The sequence below is a fragment of the Aythya fuligula genome, chromosome 9 (assembly GCF_009819795.1).
Source record: "Aythya fuligula isolate bAytFul2 chromosome 9, bAytFul2.pri, whole genome shotgun sequence".
In the NCBI taxonomy this organism is placed as follows: Eukaryota; Metazoa; Chordata; class Aves; order Anseriformes; family Anatidae; genus Aythya; species Aythya fuligula.
Genome location: NC_045567.1, coordinates 17,967,964 through 17,984,195, shown reverse-complemented (window position 1 = coordinate 17,984,195; position 16,232 = coordinate 17,967,964).

Sequence of the window (16,232 nt, the reverse complement as noted above, 5' to 3'; positions counted from 1 at the left end):
AGCAATGTAGCTGCTCCTCAATAAGCTTCAGGCTGTAGAGTTTGGGAAAGTAACTTCCAAAACCAGGCTGGGCTCTGCTCAGGTGCAGTGCCACTGGACAGCAGACTGCCTGAATCCACAGGCCTCTCGTGATAACAGCACTGGGAGAAGAAGCATTGTCTGATATATTTATTGTCCATATATGTGAAAAGAAAACAAAAATCAGCTATAAGCCTACTGGATATTTTTCTGAGTTTTTAAGTCTGTCTATGTAACCTTGACAGCCTTAGCATATGCTAATTTTGACTGCATTTATACTGCATATTTGTATTTCCATGAGGGAAATCTTAAAGCTGTCTGAAAAGGGAAAAGAGTTTCTATTAGCAAGGGAGGAGGGAATTACTAACTGCAAAAGGAATTCAGTGCTCAGGGAAGTACAGCTTAAAGTGAAGCTGCTGATTTTCCCTTACATGGGCCTCTTTATGTCTCTCGGGGAATAATAAATCAATCTTTTCAAACAAGCTCACACAAGTAACAAATGTGTCTGCATGCTTCACACATTGGTAAAATCTGAGAACATGTTTATTTAAATGAAACGGTCATCTCCTAAGAATTGTCTCCCTTATACAATTGAGGAAAACTGTGCAATTTGTTTAGAGTTATATTAAATCTATGATTTAATACTCAGGGAAAACGATGCTTCTGTAATTTTGGACAATTCTAACAGTATTGAATAATTGAAACTTTAGCTACTAGGCAATTTATCAGCCTTAAAATTCAATGCTCCTCAAGCTGAATTCTGCCAATTGTCATTAAACTCTAGAGAAGTGTTTCCCCTTTTCCTGAAGAGGAGATTTGAAAACTTGGTGTTGTTATTGCAGCCTAGTGAAGATTTCTGCCAAAAATACACCGGACATCCTTGAAAGCCCAGGCACGTCTGCCAGTTTGACAAGCTGCTCACCTCTGAGCCTCCTCCAGGCACCAGCACAGCTCAATGCAGGCATCAGTTTTCTGACTCCGCTTGCAACGTGCTTACTTGTGATTGAGCCTCAAACCATCAGCCCATCGTGCACTGTCCTCCCCAGCAAAGGGCATTCTCACGAATGGCTCCTATTCCATTAGCTCCCCAACTGTACTGATTACAGGGATAAATAATGTATGCTGGGAACTACCCAAAGAGATGGGTGAGCTTTACAGAGGCTGCCTCTGTCACACACTTCAGTCACAAAAGGCACTGCCTTTTTATTTTTTTTCCTCTTGTTCTCTCATTATTTTGAAAGTATGTTTGGTTTCAAAAGTTAATGCCAACATTGTTTGCCTGACAGGCAGCTGATTGGCTATTGTTCTTTTAAATCTGGAGGCTTTAAACTAATTCTCTTTATCTATTCTGGAAAAAATATAACTTTGCCATTGGACTCAAAGAGATAATAGCAGTGAGAAAAAACAGTGTTGCAGGAGGGCTGCTTTTGAAGTGGTCTGTGGCTGCAATGGAAAAAAGAGGTTTACTGGTAATGTAATGGCCCACCTGATGTTTCAATCATGCTGTTACAGCTGGTTTGTCAAGGGCACCTGAAGAGTCAGCTATTGTGCTGGAAAAGCAAGGGAAAAGTTATCTTGCAAATGCTCAGAAACAAACATATCACCATTTCAGGGTTGTCCTCCCAGCGGTGCTTCACATTTCCAGGACTCAGTTCAGAAGGGAAAAGTACCTGGGCAATATTGCTCGACTTTGGTGTTTTCAAAGGCATTTCATTGGGTTAGGTATCAGATCAAGACTGAGGATGCTCATATACGAGTTGAGCATCTCGAAGTCTTGCCCAAAAGCCAGGGAGGCAAGCACTTTTTGGATTCAAGTCCAAAAAAAAAAAAAAAAAAAGTCCAAGATTTGTCCAAAGGAACATGAAAATTTTATCATGAAGCCAGAACACATCCCCACAGAGCACTGGAGCTGTCAGACATCCCTAATCTGACTATTTCAAGCATTCTCACGCTCCTGTTTTGTTGGTTTTTTTTTTTCTATTTGTATGCACAGAGGGGGGCAGAGAAGAGTGTTTCTGTTTTTCAAATGAGGCTGGAACAAGAGCAGAAAAGCATGCCTAGTGCTCTCAAATCCTTTTTTTATCTTCCTCTATTTTTCCTCCTGCCTGCCTGCACTAATGATAATACCCTCAGGGATTTGCACCTCTGTGCTGGAGCAGGGGAAGTCCTCCAAGCATAAGGCTGTGGGGAACACACTTTCAGAGCCTACCACACATATAACTTCCAGGCTCTGGGGAGCACAGATCAGAGATGTGGATTTGAAGTGTGAGAAGGCGGGGAGCAATTCAGCCTTGGGGATAAGGATCTAGCTCCAGGACTAAAGCAGTGCTAAGGATGAACGTAGCAGCCAGGGAATGCCTCTCACAAAGGTCATAGCCAAAGCAATTTATCATATTCTTGGGAGGTGGGATTCTTGAGTCACTGTGTTTCTTCAGTGACTCCCAGCTACTCTGGAGGGGAGGTCTGCAGCTTGCAGTCAGCGCATTGCGTTGTCAGCCGCCTTCACACCCTGCCCTCCCACGCTGAACGGTGACTTCTTGAACCCTCTAATGCTCCTGTTTTCAAATATATTTCCTTTTTATTTTCCCCAGAGATAAATCTCTTTTGTCACTTCACTGCAGGCTATGCTGTAAGGTTGTTTTTCTTTTCTTTTTCTTTTTTTTTTTTTTTTTTGGCCTGCTATTCTCTGTAAGTGCTGGTGTGTAGCTGAGCTGTCACAAGAACAAATCGGCGAAATAATTGTCTTTGATGGGCTATTCACATCATGTAACTTCCAGTGGCTGGCACTGACATCTAAACTAGCCAAAAAACTGCTCTGAATCACAGAAATCCTTTGATTTTTGAATGTGTTGTAGGTCTGAGTGTTACTTCCCCATCTGATCTCATCCTCAAGGTCCCGCTTCTACCCCCCCAGTTTGGAGGCAGGCTTCATATTGCTGCCACATCCAACCTGCAATATTAAATGAATCTGTGAAAGATGTAGAAGAAATCATGCAACTGTCTCAAAAGAATTCTCCATCTGCTCACTGCCCACAGCCCTGCAGAGTGGCTCCAGTTCACATACAGGGATGGGGGATCTGATCTGCAGGTGGGGCTGGCTTGGCCCACTGCTGACTCTCCACCGCCCAAGCTGCTTGGATGGGCCATGGGAGCAGCTTCCAACTCAGCACTGTGAAGGCAGGCAGAACTGGTAATACTGGGGAAGATGAGAGAAAATGCACTTCTCTCACACAGACGTCTTATTTAGGCACACAAAAATCAGGCTAGCTGATTACATGCTGGCTTGCAATTTGCCCTGTTCTCCCCTTGCTTTGATCTTTGATGGCATAAAGACTAAATTTTATGAAGTGCGTTCAAGTATTTAACCATGCAATTAGGAAATGAAACTTCAAAATCCCACTAATTGCCTGTTTGCACCATTAGCCATTTAAATAGTTCAAAAATCTATCCCCTCAGTACTTGACCCTGTTTCACAGAGCAACTTACTTCCACTTGGGCACCCAGCCAGGCACTCTGGGTGCGAAATCAAATGAGTAACATGGTGCAGGGGATTCTGCCTTTAAAAAAAAAAGGGGGGGGAGTTTCCCCTATTGCTTCTGAGCTTTTTTTTTTTTTCTCCCATCTCATCCACAGTCACAGTGTCCTCACTCTTCCTGTTATAGTCAAACTATTACAATATCCAACTATACTACCTAAAAATGCCATCTGACGGCAAGGCAGGTTCCCCTCGATGTGTCCCTGGTGCTTACTTAGTCTCCTTCCCAATAGATTCAAGACAGTCATCAGCCTCAGACAAGGTTTAAAAGGTTCTAAATTAGCAATTTTGTTAAGATAACATAACTGTTGTGTTCATAGTATATATTGATGAAGAGAGAATTGTACCCAAGATGCATATATGAAGATATGTAATTTCTGAGTAGCTCAACATTTCTGTAGTTAATATCATGTATACAGAGAAGTAAAGATTTGTGATGTTCTTAAGTAGACTTTAGTACAAAAAAACTGCATGCTACTAGCTAATCATCACTCTTATTAAAAGTCTGTCTTAGTGCAGAATACAGCTTATGAGCTTTAAAGCTTAAACTAATCAAGACTCAAGATCAACCACTGATGTAGGTCACCAATGGCTCAGCTGATATGTAGCTGCTCCTCATCAATGTTAACACTTAAACATTTATATTAATGAAATAGAAAGTTAGAATTCTGTGATCTGAAATAAAGGAATAATTACATTTTGCTTATTAGGAAATCAGTCGCCATTTGGACAAATATGTAGATAAAAGGACAGAAAATGAAATGGGTTCCATGATAATTCATCTAAGTTGTTATCATTTATAGAAAGTATTAGAGCTTCCATGTGAAAGTCTTAACTGCTGTAAAACTGTTATTTTAACCACAATTATTGATTTATACGGCACAAGGACATAGAGACATGTAGTCACTGAGCTGGGGGCTATTGAGAAGAAATCTTTCAAAATCTCTCATTTATTTATGCTGTTCAGAGATGGCCCCAAATCTCAAGAGTGTCGTAGCTCCTATATGATGTAAACCAGTCATTCTTCCTGTCCCAATGATTATTTTATTCATTCACTGGAAAACTGTGTCAGCAGGCAGGCTGTGTCCCACAAGACCATGTTGCTCAGCAGTCAGAGCTTTCTTCTAGAAAAGAAGTGATGCAAATTCACGTCTGGCTTTCACTCCTGGCTCAGGTTCCTCTCTTCACTTGGTTTCTAAGGATAACTCCTTCTAAGTGCTTAACATGCTTAGAAGAGAGACCTGGGATTGAGATGTAGAAATGAGTAAGAAGGAAATTGGAGTAAGTGAAGCAGCTCTAGAGTAACTATGCATCCTTCTGTGAGCTACTGAGCTGCTAATTAATACTTGTGTTGGTTCCCAGGGAATGCAACTGCCCTGTCCTTCTGGATTCTTTGTATTACAAAAACTGTTGTCTTAGAAGTTTACAAATTTTTATGTGTGTTATTCAACATTCATAGTTGATATTTATATCTTAGTTCTCCTTCCACTTGCATTGGTGTAACCAAGGAGTGGTTCTGTGAGAGCAGATCCAGAGTGGACATAGAACAGCATAGCACTGCTGATTTTTAAGAGTGGCATAGTTCATAGTAACCGTGGATTCTAACCCTGTAGAATTATACCAAAATAAAGGATTGCAATTCAGTCCTTGAATTCAACAACTTTATTGACATGTTAAAAAATAAATAAATTATAAATTAAAAAAAATAAATAAATATGGAGGAAAGTATTGCATAGCTGTGAGGTCTAGGACTACTTAGCACAAGCATAAGAGGAGAATATTGCAGGAAGAATAATGAGAGTTTGTTAAAACTTGGGAAGTCATTCGCACTTTCTCCTTGGATTACATGTGCATGTATTTTAATACTCTCATATTTCTAGTTTAAGTAACATTGAGGTCATGAACCAAAGTAGCAAAAGCAAGAAAGTTCACAGTTAATGGAGACATTGTCCTTAACTTGCCCTAAGCTGAAAAGGTGCCTTGACACAGCAGAGTACTCTAGGGACACAACAACAATCTTAACTCATGTTTCACCTCTGGCAGTGTAGAGCACAAGTGTATGTGTAAAATAACTTAAATACTTTGGGTTTATTTGAAAAGCAGGACCAGTGAATAAATGGCTGAAATGGGCTGTTACAGAGGTCCAGTTTCTATGCCTCATTTCCTTACTTAGCAATACTACCCTGGATTTTCATTTATGGAATGAATTTGGCCAGGGTTAAAGAATGGTATGAAGGTTTGGTCTGCCATTCATTGTGCTTACCAGTGAAGGTTTTCCATGAAGAGTAGTGAATACTGGGTTAGACCCAAAACTAATTAATTTTCCAATAGCTTGTTCTAGAAGTTATTTTTAGTTTATCCTGACCTAGCTGTATTGTCATTTTGTTAAGAGCACTTTGATAAAGTAACTCAATTGGATGTACCACTACACAGCAGAATGCATAAAGCAACATCTTGTGTAACACAAGAGACGTAACAAGAGATACCAGTTAGGAGCTATTGTTTTCATCTGCTCATTGCATGAGATTCTGGGTAACATGAAACAACCATGTTTCATGAGTTGAAACAATCCATCAATGTGAAACTCAGCATTCACCAAGGATGGTACTTCTTAATTCTTGCTTTTAGCTGCCTCTGGTATAAGGGCACATTTCTATCTTTGAGAACCTCCTCCTATTTCCAAGCCCTCACACCAGGAGGTTTGTGAAGCAGGTTTGTGAAGCAGTGGCTGCCTTAAAGTTCTTCACCCATGGAAAGCAATCTTTTTTTTTCTTTTTCTTTTTTTTTTTTCCCACCTCCATTACTGACAATGTTTAGAGATAGCATTTTTGTTTTCCTTCATAGAACTTGATCTGTTGCTGATCCCAATACAGAAAGTCAAAACTCAGGTTTAAGGTTGAAATTTTGGCCTTATTCCTTTCTAACAATTTGCTTACGCTATGATTTTTAGATCAGACTGGGTAAACGTAAGTCACTAGCAGATGTCCTTTGAATTCATCTGCAAGGATTTAAGAAAAAAAATTGCATGTGTCAACATGGTCTTCTGACGGGAAATAACATGTATGTCAAGGAGAGCATGAGCCCTGAATTCAGGGGCTCTGGTTCATATTGTGGTCCCAACAATGGCAATCTCAATTGATGATTTTTGTTTGTGGGAATGATTTCAGCAGTGAGAATAACAGAGCCTGAAGTCAGGTATCTCCTTGAAGTTATGCATTATATGAAACTGGCACCTTAAATCTGCACTGAGGCCTCTTAACATAAAGCTGAATGTCTTGGCAAGCTTATGTCCACATTAATAACAAATCCTGGTGACACAACCCTTTTAAGAAGAGCAATAACAGCTGAAGCCTATTTAGTGGAAGCAATCTGCTTTGTTTTGTTTCAGGCAGAATATTTGGAAAAATCTATTTTATTCTGCTCACTCTCACATTTTCAAAATTCCTAAGAAGAATATGGTTCAGTCAATATTATTTTAACTAACTTGTTATTATATCTCGTTAGTCATTTTAAGAGCTGTCTATTTGCCTAGGGTAGTCTGTGCATTTTTATTTTATTTTTATTCTGAAAGACTGCAGTCATCATCTGTCTGTTTATGTGAATCATTAAAGTCTTCAAAGGCCTTGATGGATTTTTTACTCTTTCACTCCAATTACATTCCAAATTTGTGGAAATTCAGACAAATGTATGTCAATTTGTTAAAACAAATTCAATTATTAAACAGTAAATAAAATAAACTCAACTTGGCTTCTATAATAATGACAGACTAATGACCGAAGTAGTTTGAGTAGTATAAACACAGGACAGACAGCAAGTGAGGAAGGCTGTAACATCCCTGAAATAGCTCCATCCTCAATTATAAATATTGTGGCCTGGCTTCTTTGTGGAGATTTTTGAGGAACTCTGGTCTCCACAGGCTTTGAAACCAAATCTCTATTTGAGTGTAAATTGTGTTCAGGTACCAGAAACAAAGAACAAGAAGAATTTAAAACAGTTTCTTGTAAAAAGAATGCCCAGAAGCTTGAAGACATTTAAAATGGCTGGAAGAGTCTCCTGAGTTATTTCAAATTTCTCAGTGTAAATGATTGTGCCCCATTTGTACAGTTTATGACAGACAAGGACAGAAATTCATCACCTCAGTCCCAAGGTGTCCTTGAGCCTGTTGATGCCATTGAGATTCATATTAGCTCTTCTGTGTGCCGCTGAGCACCACAAACCGGAGACATGCACTGCTGGTGAGATGGCCCTCTGAGAACTATCAGTGAATGTCAAACTCAGAGCCAATATCTCTTTGGGTTTTGCTTTCCCCCAAAGTAGAATATTGTGTCACCTTTTTTCATTCAGATGCTGAATGCAGCCAAGCAGTAGTCAATGATGCAGAAAGTGGTCTGGTTGCCCATGACATTTTTTAAGTTCTCAGAAATGATCAGAAAGTTCCTTGGATGTTGCTAGGGCATACAATTGGACATCAATATTTTTTCAAAAATATATGAGACTGGCATTTTTTTACTCAATTCTTCACTGTGCTTTAAACTGAAATAAATAAATAAATAAATAAATATCTTCTCTTTGTAACAAGTGTCTGAAAATGCATCTTGAGAAATGCTGATAATGCTGATGAGTACAGCTTGTTGTACAATATTTATGCGTTACAATTACTGACCACTCTTCTCTGGAATGGTTCAGCTTGCCTTTGATTATATTTTCCTGCCACATTGAATCTTTCCCTGTGGCAGGTGCAGAAAAAAAACAGTGAGCAGTAATGCACTTCTTGGGAAATAGGCAAATAACAGTATAATTTACTCAGTAGTATATTTCTACTTACAATTACTGCTAATTAAAAAAAAAAATTCAGTCTGAATTGCATGACAGCACCATGTAAGATGGGTGCAGAGATAAAACACAAATACAGCCTGTGTCATGCATGCTGATAAATGAAGTGTAAAATGCTATTGTTTGTTTATTGACTGTCTGAGCATGCGATGAGCGATTATCTTTACCTCATGAGGTAGCCCAAGGTTTCCAGTGGTATCAGTCTTCCTGTTTGTGATTCATTTGTGCAAACAGTGGAAAGCTGAGCACGTAACCATGAAGGCAATTACCAGATTACTTCTCTGCACCTTAATAATGGTGTTGTTTCCCCGTCCCCTTTCCAACCTCAGGGCTGCCTGTCAGGTAGCCGAGGGTGGGATGTTACCCAGCTCCCTCCAGCCAGGACACGAGGGGTCAGGTCATGCTTGCAGACCCCATGAATCGCTACTTCCCAGCAGCAACACTTTTCTAATGAGCTCCCAGGGAGTGGGAAGAGAAGCCAGATTCACCACAGTGCATCCAGGGCTGCCAAGGGGCAGGAGCAACCTGTCCACTTCCAAGGCAGGGGCTGCATTCATGTATGCAGCAGGAGGCTGTTCGAGGGTTGTTTTTAGGGTGTGACATCCTTTTTCTGCTTCCTGTGCAGAGGCACAGGGAAGTCACAGGGGGCGAGTGCGGCTTCACACCAGCAAACTTGCACCACAGCTACAACAGCAACCTGCAGCTCTGAAAATGTAGTCTGGGCCTGCTCTAGGCTCTCCTGAGTAGTCCCACTAATGGCACACTGATTTTCATCTGTAGTATTTTATTCTTTTTGCTTCTGGCTATCTGATACACCACAAAGTACAGCCTGCCTGCAAACCAAGCTGGAAGAGCTCTGGAAGAGAAACAAAGCTCATAGTGAGACCTGTGGAAAGGTTAATCCGTTCAGTGGATTAACACGAAGGTGAAGTAGTGACTAGACAGCAGCTTGTAAATATTTACATAAATAAGACATCTGATAGCACAGGACTGTTTAGATTTTAAAGTAAGATAGATTCCTAAACCCCATGGAGTCAAATTCAGATCAAAGTTTTGCCTCTATATTTAATAAAGAGGTGTTTGGCCACTGGAACAGCTTTGAAAGGGAGGGCTGGACTCCTCCTCGTTTGAAGTGATTAAGTAAAGAATTGGTTCTTTTTTCATATTAAAGAATTAAAATATCTAGTTTCACCACAAAGTAAGGTTCTGCATGTGGGAAGTACTGAGCAACACTGTCGGGCCTGCGGCCGAAAGGAGGTTAGGCTGAGGCCTGCCTGTGGCCTGTGAAACTACAGGATCACCCACTGCTAAAATAAGGGCTCTAAAATTAACTTAGTGATTCCCCAGCAGCTCTTGAAGGGAACACTAAAAAGTGAACTGTGGAAACATCATGAAAACATTATGACAAAACACAAAACCCCAATCTCCAAACTCAGCAGGCCATGGAGGACCCTGACGAGAAGACTGGAACAGAACATTTTCCCACAACCTTCAAAACAACCTGTTGCTTCTTGGTCTGTGTGCAGAACCTCAGAGAGCACCTGTATGTTGCAGATCTGCAATAAAATACCTGTGATTTTAAGAGTTTATTCTGTATGGTCTTAGTCAAGAGTTGTTAACTTTTGTCAGAACCAGAGGAATTGAATTCCACTGGCCATTTGAACAAAATGGAGAGCTGTAACCAAACAGATGACAATATAATAAGGTAATATTTTGGAGCCAGGTTGTGACTTCTGTAGGAACAACTGGCATTTCCTTTAATCAAGGTGTTAGGAGGCTAGGGACTAGGTGACCTTTCACAAAACACTGTTGCTGCAGCCACCTCACTACCCTATAGACTCAAGATGAACAAAAAATATGAACAAATACAAACAACTAGTTGACAAGTTTTCTTCTGGAGCTTGGTTTAGGTATTAAAATGATTGTACCCCATTCACTTTGGTCCTGAATGCTCCTATGTTATCTAGTTCCTGCGTGTGGCTGAGTGCCTGTAGTAGCACCATTAGAGCTTGAGGATGACAGAAGGAGATTTGCTTCCATGGATGTTAGATTTGATCTCCTATGAGACTGCCTCTCTCTATCTCCACATCATTTATTTCTCTTTCCCCCTCCAGTTCAAGCATTATTGTTCAGCCTCTATTAAAAATGAAAAAAGAAAAAATAAAAAGTGATGAATTTTTCTCCAGTAAATATGGATCTGTCAGTTTATTATTATCATTATTATTATTTCTTTTACTTTTTTACATTGCTCTTATCCTAGTAGCATCATTTTACCACAACAGAAATGTATACACTACAGCTGCAGCCTTAGCTATTTGATCTTATATAGTACAGTGTATCCACGTACCAATTTGTAACACATCCTAAGTCTTGTGGAATTACCTCGATGTGTAGAATTACATTTGTGTCATATTTATTTAATGATAGATTTGCTAACACAGCACCTTACAAATAGAATTGCAGACTGCATTGCAATCAATCACTATACCCAAACTTCTAGCAAACGGGATAGGATATCTGCCCAGATCATTCCTAGTCAGACAGCTGGAGTAGTTTTAACTATGCACATCTGTGTGTGTTTAGTCATCTTTTTTAATGTAGCTAACAATCTCGTTTATAAGACTTTTTGGACGTGCATTAAATGCTTTTCTGTCTCCGACGTGCACTACTAAATGAAGACTGATGTCTTCTCTAGACTTGGAACAAAACTGTTGGAAATTTGGTGGGTTCTCAGAAGTCTGGGCCTCTATGTAATTAAGTAAAAAATTCAGTTTCCAGCTAGAGCTGAATTTCTTCTGAGCTTTTGTGTGCATGTCCTTGGAGATGGATTTAGAGAGGTTTCTGCTTAAAAAAGGCGGTGTTGAGGTTACCACCTTCTGGCAATGCCTTTCTGGGATGTTTGTAGCTGCAGTTAAGGCTCTGACCTGCTGTCAGACTGGAGTGTATTCTGCTCACCCTCACATCACATATGCCTTCAGGCACATTCATAAGAGAATCCTTTTCCTCTATGGTATGTTCAGATAAAACAGCTCCCGGTGGAGGAATCATGTCTGGAAACCCAAGGGACTGAATTTTACACCCCTACTGTGACTTCACTGGCTGACCTAGACTTCTTCCTGGATGACCACCATTCTTAAATACATTCAAAATATATAAGTACACCTTTGTCTCCATGAACTTTAACAGAGCTTCCTTGGTTGGAAAACCATTTTATTTAATTTGTGTTTTTAATAGTCATTTGGAATCTGGGAGTACTTGAGATATAAAAACAACTGTTTTTCCACCATTAAATATATTTTAATCCATTACAGAACTGTATCTTGAATGTTTTGGATATAAGTGGCAGAAACATTTCCTAAAAGTTGAGGCAACCAAAAGAAATCTGGTGTACTTTAAGACACTGATACAAAATATAACATTGTCAAATAAATTAATGATTCGGTATATAATCAATGACTGACACAGGATTAATTCTAGCCACCACTGGAGTCATCCTTCACCATAACTAATATTAATGTCCTTTCTTCACAGTTCTGGATGAAAAATAAAATGAGTATAAAAAATGACAGTGTTTCTTCGGCTTTAAAGGTAACATTCATATTGTCATTACAATCTCCAACTGTCATAAATCAAACAAGATGTGCATCAGTTCATTTCTGTGTACACTTCTTGCTTTATGGTTAAAAGACTTTATTCTTCAGAACTGCCCGGACAGAAAACTTTAGCTACTCAACTATTTGAGAGCTTTCCTGTTATAGGAGATACTAACAGAAACTGTTGCTCAGCTGTATACTGTTATTGTCACTCTAAAGGGCACTGGCACCTGAAAAATATCTGACAAATTGACAACTTGACAGGGACATGAGATGGTGAATTAATCTACCTTGGCAGAAGGCTGTTGGTGAATATTTAAATAGGTTAACAGTCAACATTAAAGCCCTGAAACCAAATACGGGCTGGCAGGAGAAGAGAACAGGTAAATCTGATATCTAAATTATACTCTTAGTAGTGTTCTTTAACCTCACAATGAAAATCAGATTCTCAAATCTGAACTAAAAGAGTTATAATCTTTCCTTATGTATTCTTTGCTGAGCAATAGTTTTTTCTATTAAAATGGATTTTTTCCTTTAATTTATGTGTGCTTTCATATAGCCAATTCCCAACTTCCTTATACAGCTAAAAGATACATGGGTTGAAACAGAAAGATAGGTAAATTCAAGAAAGAAAAATCCACTTAACCTATTAAGAATAAATAAACCATATTTGAATTGGTTTTAATAAAAATTTGAATGTGCTCATAGGTCCCTCCATTTCTCTGATCATTATCCCGAAATGTCATGAGAAATATGTGCTGTCTGACAACATATGACTGACAGACATGGTAGTTTTACAGCCTAGATTTGTATTCCTGAGGGTTGCATAAATCCAACACCTAGCTGGAAATACAACAAAATGAGAAAAAGTGAAAAAGGAACATAAGGGATCTTAGCAACTGTGTGGATGATCTAACCACAACTGTTAACTGCTGTACTTTCTGGGTCACCTGCAATATCTTTTTGGCAATAAACAGAAGGGCTAACTCAGCTGGCACCACATACCTTTACCTTGCAGAATATCATTGAAAATGCACAAGTTGGGCAATGCACTTTGTTGTTTCAGGTACTTTCAGGTGGCATTTCTCCAAAGAGATGACACAGTTCAATAACAACTGTTTTAGCCATCTGTGTGCTCTGTAATAAATTCTTTGACTATCCCAAAATCTTGTTTATCTCAAGAAATGCTCCAGGGCATTGAAAACTGTTTTCTATGGATAACTCAAATCCAGGTTAATAATAAGAATTGGTGCTGGTCAAATCAATTTTCATTGTGAAAATGTAAAAGTGGTTCTTGTGGGAATCTCTTCTGGGTCCAATACTAATCAGTATCTTCATTAAGTATTCAGATTAGGGAATACTGTTTTACTGTATTTGCAGATGCTACCAAGGTGGGAGGCATTTTGAAGGTGAGCAGAACTCAAAACATCAGTAAACATCTTGGTAAACTAGATAAATAGTCTGAGTAGTGAGTAGTTCTAAAAAAAAAAAAAAAAAAAGCAATCAATGACAAAATAGAAATTAGTCAAGAATAATAAATTGCATGAATATTAGGTATAACTTGTCTGCAGGGAAAAACGGTCAAACATGTCATACATTCACCAGTAGTCAGCAGAGTAATAGTTATGGGGGAAAAAAAAATCTTGTTATGTCTTATACAAATGTACGCAAGATAAGTGAAATGATTTTTCCATTCTGTGCAGCACAGATAAGGCCTCAATTAAAGTATCAGCTTTGTTTGGTACTTGCCAGTTTGGAAAGGAGGTGACCAGCTAGTAAGTCCAGATGAGAGCAGGTAGGAGTGTGGGGCTGGAAGACCTGTGTCCATTTTATTTTCTAGAATACAGTTGCTTAACTCAAAACTGATTTCCATGATGTTGAAGTATCTGAATGTCTTTTTGTGAAATTATCACAGAATGAACAAACGGAGCAAAACAAAAGGAAATTATTATTTAAAAACTAGGAAATGCTATTGTTGTGTTTGCTATTGCTCCTCATCTAATAATATATGTTTGAGTACTGTATGCTGAGTTGCTCCCTTACATTTCAGCATGGGGCTATAGTATCAGCCATGAAATCTATGGAGTATCAAGTGGCTAGTAAGTTCATTATTCAGAAGTCTGTACTGTTAACCGTAATCTCATATTAGACTTGAAGCCTCCATATAATTAATACAAGTAATCCTGCCACCTGATCCATCATTATCACCATGATGCTACAGTCCCAGTTGTGAAATCAAGAAGCCTGATTTGTGTGGAAAGTGCAATAGCAGTAATTAAATTAATCGGTGTTACTAGAAAAGAAGATCAACACCTGAGTTCTTATTAACATTGTCAGGCACCAAGTTTTTGACTGCCTGTGTTCTTTTAGCCTCTGACCAGATAATATTAAATCTCACCACACTAAAGGTTAGTTATGCAAGGCAAAAGAACACTTAGTTAATCTATGTGGATTCCACAGAAAGAATTATTATAAATACACATTTCAATTTGTAAATACACTTACAGTGATTGTGTTGGTTTTCTTACAGATATATTTTAGCAAACATATTCATGGGTAGGCACAATAGCAAACAAACAATAAATAAATAAATAAAAAGAAATGAACCCAGAGAATATTTGCAGTACCCTTACTCACCATTTTATAAATGTGTATATGCTCTGTTTAAAAATTTTATATATATATATATATGTGTGTGTGTGTGTTCTAGCAAGCAAGAAAAAGATGGGATAATATATCAAACGTAAAACAGCTCTTTCAGTACTTTCAAAGAATAACTTGGGTAATATCTACAGAGCAGGGATAAGCCTCCAGTGGCCTAGCACTGTTCCCACTCAAGTTAATGCAAACTCAGTCATTTATTTCAGCCAGACAATCTCATAGCTATTTTAGCAATTAGGTTCATGTAATGAATTAATTGCATAAAATTATAAGCAATTGGTAGACAAATACAAAGAAATGAAATTAACTGGATAAATTATATGCTGTGAACCACTTATCTGTAATGCTTAGCTTTTGCTACGGTGAAGTTTTTCAAATAAATGATACAATTCAATAAAAGGGATTTTTTCATTGAAATTAAAAAAAAAAAAAAAAGCCATAAGGTTATTTAATTGATATGTGAATGATTTTATAAAGTTTTTGGTGTATTTTTATGAAGCTTGTAAAATCCTAAACATCTTCTGGAAATACATCACAAAACACACAATTATCAGTGCCCTCTCCCTTGCTCTTATGAGTCTAGCATTTAAGCCTGTCCAGGATCATGTCCCTTCTGGTTATTATTCACTGAGCCAGTGAATCATCTCTCATTATACCAGTGCCACCAACCCTACAGTAAAATCAGAAACAAGGTCACGTTGCTCACAGAGAATTTAGTGCTCTAAAGCTAGAATTGATCTATTACATTAGTTTGTTTATAGTTATCTTTGGTATCTTCTAGCTACATTGAACTATGGATTGTAGACATATCCTCAGCCATCCTCTACAGATATTAATAAAACAGTGAAAACTATTGGTATTCAAGTTAGGACAGAGTCAAAAATGTTTAAGGACTTCTAGATTTTTTTTTCCAATAGGTAATTCTGCAGGGTGAAGCTCAACATCTCACAAGACTGGGCCCCAATATAGCAATAGCATCAGTAAAGTACCTTTGCAGTGATCAAACATACAGTACCATAAAGAAGCTGACAGAAGGCTACAAACTGGACCTCTCATTCTATGACAACCATTATCAACTAAAAACTTCTGCTTTCAGAAAGAGACAGGAGATTAGGAAAGGAAAATAAAAATATGCAGGGAAATCACCAAATATGGGAGACTTATAGAATTACAGCTGCAGCAGACCTAGATGGAGAAAGTGAGATAGCAGAAAAAGGATTAGGATTAGGATTGCTTATGCACTTATATAACATTTGTTCTAAATTTGATTACAGTACTCAGTAAAATGAGAGCTCAGTATTCATCATGCACAGCACAACATTTCACATGTCGGGATCATCATTTGCATTTGCAAAAATAATTAGGAATCATCTGTAAAATGTTCTAATTATATTAATCAGCCAATGTTTTGCTGTACTTTGAAGACATTAAGCATTGTAAGAACTTCAGATGCAGCAGCCATATGTTTCTTTGTCTCATATGGCTGCAGGAACATCATCTGTCATGTTCACAGCTATTTTTTATTTTGTTGGCTTCAGAGATTGCAAACATCCCTGCATGATAGTTACATTACTGCACCCTATTTCAAGAGT